The sequence below is a fragment of the Aegilops tauschii genome, chromosome 5 (genome assembly GCF_002575655.3).
Source record: "Aegilops tauschii subsp. strangulata cultivar AL8/78 chromosome 5, Aet v6.0, whole genome shotgun sequence".
NCBI classification, from domain to species: domain Eukaryota; kingdom Viridiplantae; phylum Streptophyta; class Magnoliopsida; order Poales; family Poaceae; genus Aegilops; species Aegilops tauschii.
Window position 1 is genome coordinate 450,954,325 of NC_053039.3, and position 11,144 is coordinate 450,965,468.

The 11,144-nt window shown below is 48.1% G+C and overlaps 1 non-coding gene across 1 annotated transcript; it reads right to left on the minus strand.

The window, feature by feature from the left end:
• Window positions 1-8,727: 8,727 nt before the first annotated feature.
• Window positions 8,728-8,866, minus strand: LOC120965702 (small nucleolar RNA Z247). Its single transcript, XR_005758729.1, has one exon. It is a non-coding gene; the product is annotated as a small nucleolar RNA Z247 (small nucleolar RNA).
• Window positions 8,867-11,144: the final 2,278 nt, after the last annotated feature.

The window sequence follows — 11,144 nt, forward strand, 5'->3', positions numbered from 1 at the left end:
GGACAGTCCGACACTGTTCCTACGTCGGCCCCCACCTCTCCAACAGGGTCTAAATCCCGGGCGCTGGGAGTACGGCTGGCCGGATCCCCGGACTTAGTCCGGTGAACCTTTTTCCTGATATCAAGCAAACGTACAGGTTACAGCTGGATGTGACTACTAAAGTATGCCTTCAAATCCTTACCTCTTTGATGAGGAACCGGTCGTGCCTTCACCGACCTTCCTTTTAGAAGCCTTGCTCGGCGCCAGAGCCGCTCTCTTTGGAGCCTCCCCCGAAGTAGCGTGACGTGCCGAACGCCTCCCCTGTGGAGCACAAGACAGTGCGATGGGTAAGGCAGTGCGAGGAAGCTCTTTCAAGTGAGATTTTTTCTTGATGACTTACGTGGGAAGCAGGGAGAAGACCAGGGTAATCGGCGATAATGGCCACTTCCGTGCCATCGTAGCTCGCCTGGTAAAACACCCCTTCCGCAAGTACCACGAATATATCCGGATCTTCTTCGAACCCAGGATCCAGCTCCCGGTTGTGGTTCTCCGGCTGTGGGGCGGGGCTGTGAAACCCCTCGGTGATTTTTCGCCAATGCTGTCATAAGCGGATTTTATCAAAGGTAATCCGGGAAGCGGAATGAGTAAAGCAGAAGGATTGGGGCTTACCCAACTGCGAGGATTATACATAGAATATCCATCTCTGCGATTGATGCGAAGAAATTCCTCTTCCTCCCCTTTGAACAGCTCGGCCTGTATTTTGGCCAGAGCGGCGGGGGTGCCCGCACCTTTCCGCAGCGGGAGGCGTCGTCCTCCCGTTGTAGTGCCACATTGGGAGCCCTCTATATTGAAGCGGCTGAACCCCTCGCGCTATGGAGGTCGCCATTACCTCAACCATTGTTAATCCGGACTGGGCGAGCGTCTTTATCTCGCCCAGGAGTTGACGAACCTCCGCACTTTCATCTTCCTCAAGGCTCCGGGGGCGCCAACTGTGGCATTTCTGTAGCGGAATGCTTGCAAATTCAGGGAGACCCTTTCGAACTGGGTCGGGAAGCGCAACGTCCTCGATGTAGAACCACTCAGAAGGCCATTCTTTAGATGCCTTCCTTGGTGTGCCGGACGGGTATCTGGTATCGGCGATGCGCCACACTTCGGCTCCGCCCACTTCAAATATTGACCCCTCATGGTTACGCGGGACAAGACAGAACAATTTTCTCCACAATTCAAAATGGGCTTCAACACACATAAATAGCTCGCATAAAGCAACATAACCTGCGATGTGCAGGATAGAGGCGGGAGTGAAGTTATGCAGCTGAAGGCCATAATATTCTAGAAGCCCTCGGAGGAACGGGTGGAATGGAAATCCGATGCCTCTTATCAGATAGGGGACGAACCACACTCGCTCCCCCCGGACGGATTGGGGGAGTCCTCCGCCTAAGTCACCCCATTGAAGGAAGCCAACCCTGCTCGAACAGGGACCATATCCGCGGGAGGAAGAAATCCCTGCGTTTGCAACTTTGCTAACTGACTGTGAGACACAGAGCACTTCTCCCACTCGCTTTTCTTTGGGCTGGAACGGGAGGAGCCGGGAATGCTAGCCATGTTGGAATGGTTTCTCCTAGCAGTCTCCGGGGATCTTCTCGGTGTGGTGTCGCATGGATCTGAGATCCAGTATCTTTAATAGGTGCGCTCCCTTGCATGGACGGGGTGTTATTTGCAAAAATACCCTGACTTTCCGCATTCGCTCGACACGTGGAAGACGAAGTTATTAGCGCACAGAAGCCGAGGGGAACAATATTGAGTCAACAGCGGAATACATTACTTGGAGAAGGGAACCCGCCTTGCAATGCCGAAGACAATCTGAACGCCGAACACCTCGTCATTGAAGCCTGGTTTGGGGGCTACTGTGGGAGTTCTGGACTAAGGGGTCCTCGGGCGTCCGGTCTGTTATCCGTGGGCCGGACTGATGGGCTGTGAAGACATGAAGACCGAAGATTGAACCCGTGTCCGGAGTGGATGCCACATGGCGTGGAAGGCAAGCTAGGCGACCGACTATGAAGATTCCCTCTTATGTAACCGACTCCATGTAACCCTAGATCTCTCCGTGTCTATATAAACCGGAGAGTATAGTCCGGATAGGGACAGATTCATTACCATATTCACATAGGCTAGACTTCTAGGGTTTAGCCATTACGATCTCGTGGTAGATCAACTCTTGTAACACTCATATTCATCAAGATCAATCAAGCAGAAAGTAGGGTATTACCTCCATAGAGAGGGCCCGAACCTGGGTAAACATCGTGTCCCCCGTCTCCTGTTACCATCGATCCTAGACGCACAGTTCGGGACCCCCTACCCGAGATCCGCCGGTTTTGACACCGACAGCAGCACCGAGCCGTGGGCTCTTCCCAAAAGCACCGCGCTACCACCACCAGGGTCGCTGCCCCGGCATCCAAGACCTAGGCACCACCTGGCATGAGACCCGCCGCTACCCCAACTGAAGAGACGAGCGGAAAGGCCCCGCCTTTCGCACCCCTGGACGACCCCGAGCACTGAGACCCAATAGGCCAGCCAAAACTGGCCTCCATCGCCCCGTCCTGTAGCCCCGAGCGCGAGACGAGCTCGACCCTGCCACCGGGCGCGAGACGATCTCGGTCCTGCCGCCGGGCGCGAGACGAGCTCGGTCCTGCAGCCCCGGGCGCGAGACGAGCGATGGACCGCATCTGGGAGAGGGCCATCCCTTGGACTGAAGTATTGCTCGGACGACGAGGAGATGGAGCGAAGGTCAAAACGGTCCGACCGCAGACGAGGCGACGCCGGAGTAAAGTCGGCCATCGCCGCGGGCAGAGCCGCCGAGCCACCGTGTAGCCGCCGCACCCCCGGGAGGCCACTGCCATGCGCCAGACCTCCCCGCGCCGCCCACCCTGAACCCCGCGCTACAGGACGAACGCGCCTCCACCCGCCCAGCAGCCACGCATCAGCCACCTCTCCCACCCATGGAGGCAGAAGGGAGACCTCCAAGAGCAGCAAAAGGAGCCGCCGGCGGCCACCAGGCCATCCGTCGCCACCGCCGCCCGAAACGGCCCCGGATCGGACCAGATCGGGCCGCCTTGGCCGTGACGGGCTCCACCACCATGCAGCCCATCGTGCCAGGCCACATGTCCGCGTCGTCGTCGCCAGACGCCCGCCACCATGCCGACGCGCCCCGCGCACGCGCATCGCCACCATCCAAAGGCCCGCGGCCCGCGCCCATCGGTCTTTGCATTGAGTGATTCACACAACCACACACACACACACACACACACACACACACACACACACACACATATATATATATATATATATATATATATATATATATATAATTGTGAGAATTCCTCAAGAAATAGGAATTGTTTAAAGTTATCTCCTGTGCCATCCCATCCGTGACTAGTATGCGTCCATTCGATCCGACGTCTCACAAGCAAAGATTTCAGATTTCAAAGACGTGGTTTTCATGAGATACATGTCGTCTTAAAAATACATGAATAGTTTTTAAAATGTAATGAACATTTTATTTATCAAAATAGGAGTAATTTTTAATTATAAATATATATTACTTTCATTTTTTTAATTAGATACACAAAACTAAAGTAAATATGTTAAAACAGTCACGAAATTAAACAATATAATATCTTCCCCACAGAAATAATACAGTAACAAAAAATATATGAAAAGTGAAAAAATGGACCAATATTAAATGGAAGAAAAAACAGAAGAAAGAGAAGACAAAATGTTTCTTCCTTTTTTTTGAGGGGTGACAAAATGTTTCTTCCATTTAAATATCGGGGCTAGGTACGTATGGCGTGGTACATGGCGTATCTGTTAGCCCAAGAGTCAAATTTCTTTGTAAGCCCCGCACAAAAAACAAATGTCTTTGTAAGCACTGGTGCCTGGCCCGTTAATACGGCCCGGCCTTTGCGCGTTACGATTCGGGGATTCGTTGCTTCCCCCAGAAAAAAAAAACACGTATTACTGTACGTATTACGTCCGTCCATCCGGCTGCAGCTAGGGCTTCATCTCCCGTACGCAGCTGGATATGATTTAATCACCTGGCAGGCAAGAGGCGCCGTTCGATAGGTGCTAACTAGGAAGAGATGACATCGTCTAGAAGCAACTACCGCGTGATGACGGCGGAAGAAGAGGAGGCGGCCGGCTTGTGCGTGGGCTGGATCTTCCTCTATATGGCGGTGCTCTACCTCGGCTTCTTCACCTTCTCCGCCGTGATCTCCTACACGCGCGTGTTTGCCCGCGCCACCAGGTTCGACAAGATCTTCTGGGGGATCCTGGGAGTGCCCTGTCTGCTCATCGCCACCGGCATCATCTACCTGCTTCTACGGGAGGACTCGCCCTTCCGCAACAAGCGTGCCACCGCCCGTGTCGCCGACCTGCCGCCCGCCGATGTGTGCTAGCCATCCTTGGTTATTTCTAGTGCATGAATTGATTGATGATGTTTTATGTTTCATCAAGTTTATTTCACTTTCCGCTTGCTAGATGTGACTATCTTTTTCTTCCGTTAGAAAATGCTTTTCTATATCTTAGTGAAAGAAAAGAAGATTGAAAGCGTATGCTCTTAGCAGGGACGTATGCATGTTTATATAGAACACAAATTATAGATGCGGCCGGTGGTTATGGTCTTGGCTCCTCCTCCAAGCTATACAAGAGATAAGGCCATCCTCTAACCACCGGCCTTGTGATACAAGTATATGCACACGCACACAAGTTTACAATCGTGACAATGTGTCACGTACACAAACTAAGCCTATCGCTTAACACTCTCCCTCAATCTAAACATATCAAGGTTGAGATTGCTCTTGAAGGCTTGAAGCTGTCGCACCTGCAGAGGCTTTGTAAAACCATCAGCAACTTGGTCACCTGTTGGTATAAATCTGATGTCCAATAGTTTCCTTGCAACTCTCTCACAAATATAATGAAATCAATTTCTATGTGCTTGGTTCTTACATGAAACACAGGGTTGGTAGAGAGATATGTTGCACCCATATTATCACACCACAAACAGGAGACCCGTGGTCTTGAAATCCCTAGCTCATCTAGTAGAGTTTCTACCCACATTACCTCAGCCGTTGCATTTTCCAACGATTTGTATTTTGCTTCGGTGCTGGAACGAGACACGGTTGCTTGTTTCTTGGCATTCCAGGAAATAAGATTTGAGCCAAAGAAAACAACAAACCCACCAGTAGACCTCCTATCATCAGGACAACCTGCCCAATCTGCATCAGAGAAGGCACTCACTATGGTTGAAGGTGACTTACATATTTTCAGTCTTGTCCCAACACTTCCTTGAATGTACCTCAATATTCTCTTTACAGATGTCCAGTGCAGAGAGGTAGGAGAATGCAAGAATTGACAGACCTTGTTAACAGAGAAGGATATGTCTGGTCTTGTCAGTCAAATACTGAGGTGCTCCAACTACACTTCTATATTTAGTCCCTTCTTGTGGACTTAGCAGTTCTCCTTCATGCAATGACAGTTTTTCAGTAGTAGACAGAGGTGTCCTACACGGTTTACGATCCTTCATGCATACACGTTTTAGTATATCGGTGGCATACTTCACTTGAGTAAGTAAAATGCCATTAGGTGCCCTTTTTACTTCAATGCCTAAAAAATAATGTAGTTCTCCCAAGTCCTTAAGAGCAAATTCACTCTTCAAATTTTTAAGTAGGGCTGATGTAGCTTCTTGTGAGGAGCTAGCAACAATTATATCATCTACATAAATGAGCATGAAAATGGTCACCTTCCCTTTGTTGAAGAAGAACAAGGAAGTGTCTCCCTTTGATGGTTGAAAGCCAAGTTGTTTCAGCTTTGTGCTCAGTTTTGAGTACCAAGCCATGGGTGCCTGTTTCAGTCCATACAGAGCTTTATCTAGCTTACACACATATTGTGATTTAGTGCAGTCCACAAAACCTGGTGGCTGTCGCATATAGACCTCTTCCTCGAGAACGCCATGTAAGAACGCATTCTGTACATCCAGCTGGCGAAGGCTCCATCCCCTAGAGACAACAATAGACAACACAAGTATGATAGTAGCTGCTTTAACAGCTCGACTAAACGTGTCCTCATAATCAATGCCATATCGTTGTTTAAAGCCTTTGGCAACTAATCTAGCCTTGTATCTGTCTACAGTACCATCTGAGTTTCTCTTAATTTTATACACCTACTTGCAGTCTATAATATTTCTTCCTTGTCTAGACAGAACTAAATGCCAGGTTTGATTTTTCATAAGTGCATCATATTCTACTTTCCATAGCATGTTTCCAATTTTTATCACCCAGAGCTTCTCCTAGATCTCTTGGTTCTGTTGTAGCAACAAAGTTTGCAAATTTAAAGTTCTTGTCATACCTGACCGTGCCATCTTTTGGGATCAAGTGTTTAAAGGTCCCTCGCTATGACCGTGTACGTGGATGCTCAGAATTAGTGATCACAGACGATCCTAGCGTAGCAGAGGATCCTTCTCCTCGTACTGCAGCCGGCCGATCGGCCTGAGGATCCTCCTCGGCTGTAGTGCGATCCGGCGTGGGATCCCGCACCCGAGACAGCGACAGATCCGGCCGGCGCACGGGCGACACACGCCCTGGGGACCTCGTGCCGGTGCCATCATTGCGTAACGGGCCAGGCGTGGGTGACCCAGTCGATGAGCGCTAGTTGGCGCTGGGGGACGCGCCAGGTCCGGTCCCGCCCGACCGCTCGGCGGACACAGCCCGCGTGGCGGACGCAGACGGGCCACCCGTGGACCCTGCGGTGGGTGGAGTTGGCGGATCCGCCTAGGGGCCCATGCCCATGATTGATGCGCCATATCCTGCGTGGCCGGATCGCTCGGGATCGGCGTATGCAGGCGAATCTCCCTCGTGTCTTGCACCAGACGCCCTTGGCATTATATGCTGCATGAAATCATGTTGCACAACTGCATTTTCTGCTGCGTTTTTTTATTTTTTTCTGCATCATGAAGATCAGAATCAGTAGCAGCAGTAATCACATGATCAACAATCTTTTCGCCCCCTTGATCAGTAGGATTTAGGAGCTCCGGTGGAAGCAAAAGGATTTCAGCACGTAGCCGAGCACCTGCATTAGGATGCAAGTCGGAGAAGGGAAAACTGTTTTCATCAAATACCACGTCACGAGATATATATATACTCGTCTGGTAGAGATATCTAGGCACTTGTAACCTTTATGAAGGTTACTGTACCCAAGGAATGCGCACTGCTTAGAGGGAAATTGAAGCTTATGTGTGTTGTACGGACGTAGATTAGGCCAGCAGGCGCATCCAAAAATACGAAGAGATGAATAGTTTGGGGCTTCACCAAACGTGAGAGGTGTCTAAAAATTTATGACCTTGCTTGGCATCCTATTGATGAGATAGGCGGCGTCTATGAAGGCTTCATCCCAAAACTTTAAGGGCATGGAAGCTTGAGCAAGTAAAGATAGACCAACTTCAACTATGTGACGGTATTTTCGTTCGTCCGAGCCGTTCTGTTGATGAGCGTGAGGACAAGAAACGTGGTGAGAGATGCCAATTTTTGTGAAGAAGGAGTTCAACTTAACGTATTCCCCTCCCCAATCGGTTTGAAGGGCAAGGATCTTTCGATCAAACTGTCTTTCGACAAGTTTTTGAAAGTCATGAGATTTTTGAAAAACTTCAGACTTGTGTTTTATAAGATAGATCCATGTAAATTTGCTGAAGTCGTCAATGAAACTAACATAGTATTTTTTTCTTCCTACAGTTTCAATGGCAGGACCCCAAACATCAAAGAAAATAAGTTCCAGGAAATTTTTGATTCACTCATAAATTGAGGGTAAGGTAGTTGATGACTTTTGCCTTTTTGACAGGTGTCACATACAAATTTATTATCATTACTACTAGCACACGGGGGTTTATTTTCACTAACGATCTTCCGAACAAGAATGGAAGATGGATGACCCAAACGTCGATGCCACCAATCCGAAGATGGTTTGGTGACACTTAGCACTTGCTTCTTGACGTTTATCCCGACGTGCTTGACAGGATAGAGACCTCTCCTACCCCTGCCTCGAAGAAGAACCCTCCTCGTTTCTAGATCCTTTACAAGAAAAGAGTGAGGGTGAATTTCAACAAAGGTATCATTATCAAGAGCAAGTTTGCTTGCTGAGATTAGATTTTTTGTGGCCTCCGGGACATGAAGGACATTTTTTAGATATAGCTCACGATGTGGGGTTGAAATATTTGCATGACCAATGTGATTAATAGCCATACCTGATCCGTTGGCCATGTGAATTTGCTCGTTGCCGGTGTACCTCTCCCGCACGGTGAGCTTCCCTAGATCACCGGTGATATGGTCAGTGGCACCACTATCCATATACCAGTTGGTGTCCACTCCATACTGTAGTGCAGTCCTGTTTGCCAAGCGCTCTTCTCCTCCTTGATAGGAAGAATCGTAGCGCTTTCACCACTTCCACGCTGGATGGCCAACCTTGCCGCAGATCTGGCACATCAGCTTGGTGGTGGGATTGCTATTGTAGTTCCCACCGCCACTGCTGCTGCCTCCACGGTTGGGTGGCCTGGAGGAGTTGCCGCGGCCACGATCACCGCCACCGCCTTGCTTGCCACGGCCGCGGTCACCACTGCCACCGCCGCCGCCGTTCTTGTTGTTGAAGCGCCCACTCCGACTGCATTGGCAGACGAATGCGAAGACCCACCACAAAAGTTCATGCGGGTTTCGAAGCTCAGGAGCTGCGAGTACAGCTCCGGGACCTTGACTGGCTCAACCCGAGAGCACATGGCTTACACCACGGGGTCGAACTCCTCATCGAGTCCAGCAAGGATGTGGGACACGACATCTTCTTCATCTACCTTCTTGCCTGAAGCAACAAGTTCATCGCAAAGAGTTCTGACCTTACCAATGATGACCCACAAGTATAGGGGATCTATCGTAGTCCTTTCGATAAGTAAGAGTGTCGAACCCAACGAGGATCAGAAGGAAATGACAAGTGGTTTTCAGCAAGGTATTCTCTACAAGCACTGAAATTATTGGTAACAAAAGTAAACAAGGTGCAGCAAGGTGGGCCAATCCTTTTTGTAGCAAAGGACAAGCCTGGACGAACTCTTATATAAAACAAAGCACTCCCGAGGACAGATGGGAATTACTGTCAAGCTAGTTTTCATCATGCTCATATGATTCGCGTTCGTTACTTTGATAATTTGATATGTGGGTGGACCGGTGCTTGGACTAGGGTTTAAGATTTTGTCACTCTAGCAACCCATCATCTACTTATTACTTCCCAATGCCTTCCCCTAGGCCCAAATCATGGTGAAGTGTCATGTAGTCGACGTTCACATAACACCACTAGAGGAAAGACAACATACATCTCATTAAAATATCGAACGAATGCCAAATTCACATGATTACTTATAAGTAGGCTTCTCCCATGTCCTCAGGAACAAACATAACTACTCACAAAGCATATTCATGTTCATAATCAGAGGAGTATTAATTATCATTAAGGATCTGAACATATGATCTTCCACCGAATAAACCAACTAGCATCAACTACAAGGAGTAATCAACACTACTAGCAACCCACAGGTACCAATCTGAGGTTTTGAGACAGAGATCAGATACAAGAGATGAACTAGGGTTTGAGAGGAGATGGTTCTGGTGAAGATGTTGATGGAGATTGACCCCCTCTCGATGAGAGGATCGTTGGTGATGACAATGGCGATGATTTCCCCCCTCCCGGAGGGATGTTTCACGGCAGAACTACTCCGCCGGAGCCCTAGATTGGTTCTGCCCAGGTTCCGCCTCGAGACGGCGGTGCTTCGTCCCGAAAGCTTCCTTCTAATTTTTTCCAGGTCAAAACACACCATATAGCAGAAGATGGGCGTCAGGGGCCTGCCAAGGGGCCCACAAGACCGGAGGGCAAATCAGGGGGGTAGGGCGCGCCCTCCACCCTTGTGGACGGCAGGTGGCCCCCCTCTGGTGCTTTCTTCGCCCAATATTTTTATATATTCCAAAACTATTCTCCGTGAAGTTTCAGGACTTTTGGAGTTGTGTAGAATAGGTCTATAATATTTGCTCCTTTTCTAGTCCAGAATTCCAGCTGCCGGCATTCTCCCTCTTCATGTAAACCTTATAAAATAAGAGAGAATAGGCATAAATATTGTGATATAATGTGTAATAACAACCCACAATGCAATAAATATCAATATAAAAGCATGATCCAAAATGGACGTATCAACTCCCCCAAGCTTAGACCTCGCTTGTCCTCAAGCGAAAGCCGATATCGAAAAATATGTCCACGTGTTTAGAGATAGAGGTGTCGATAAAACAAAATGCGGACATGAGGGCATCATGATCATCTTTAGAACAGCAACATATATTGTCATATAATTTCTTATGCTAAAGTAACAATTCTTTCACAAGGTATAGTATGAATCAGAAACTCTATTGAAAACTAGCAAACTATGATCTCAGTCATTGAAACAATTGCAATTTATCATAACATCGGAAAGAGTTAATATAAGAGCTTTTCAGCAAGTCCACATACTCAACCATCATTTAATCTTTCACAATTGCTAACACTCACGCGATACTTATGGGTTCAAAGGTTCAATCGGACACAAAGAAAGATAGGGGCTTATAGTTTCGCCTCCCAACCTTTTACCTCAAGGGTAATGTCAACAATAATACTTTATGAAAACCTACATCCGAGTGGATATATATATATCCGGATCTCTCCAACACATAGTGCTTGCCAAAGGAAAAAGTGTAAAAAGGAAAGGTGATGATCACCATGACTCTTGTATAAGGGTAGAAGATAAAAATAAAAGATAGGCCCTTCGCAGAGGGAAGCAGAGGTTGTCATGCCCTTTTATGGTTGGATGCACAAAATCTTAATGCAAAAGAACGTCACTTTATATTGCCGCTTGTGATAAAGAACTTTATTATGCAAGCGGTCGCTTTTATTTCTTCCATATCATAAGTTCGTATAAAGCTTATTTTCTTCACATTAATAGATCATACATATTTAGAGAGAAATTTTTATTGCTTGCACCGATGACAACTTACTTGAAGGATCTTACTCAATCCATAGGTAGGTATGGTGGACTCTCATGGAAAAACTGGTTTAAGGGA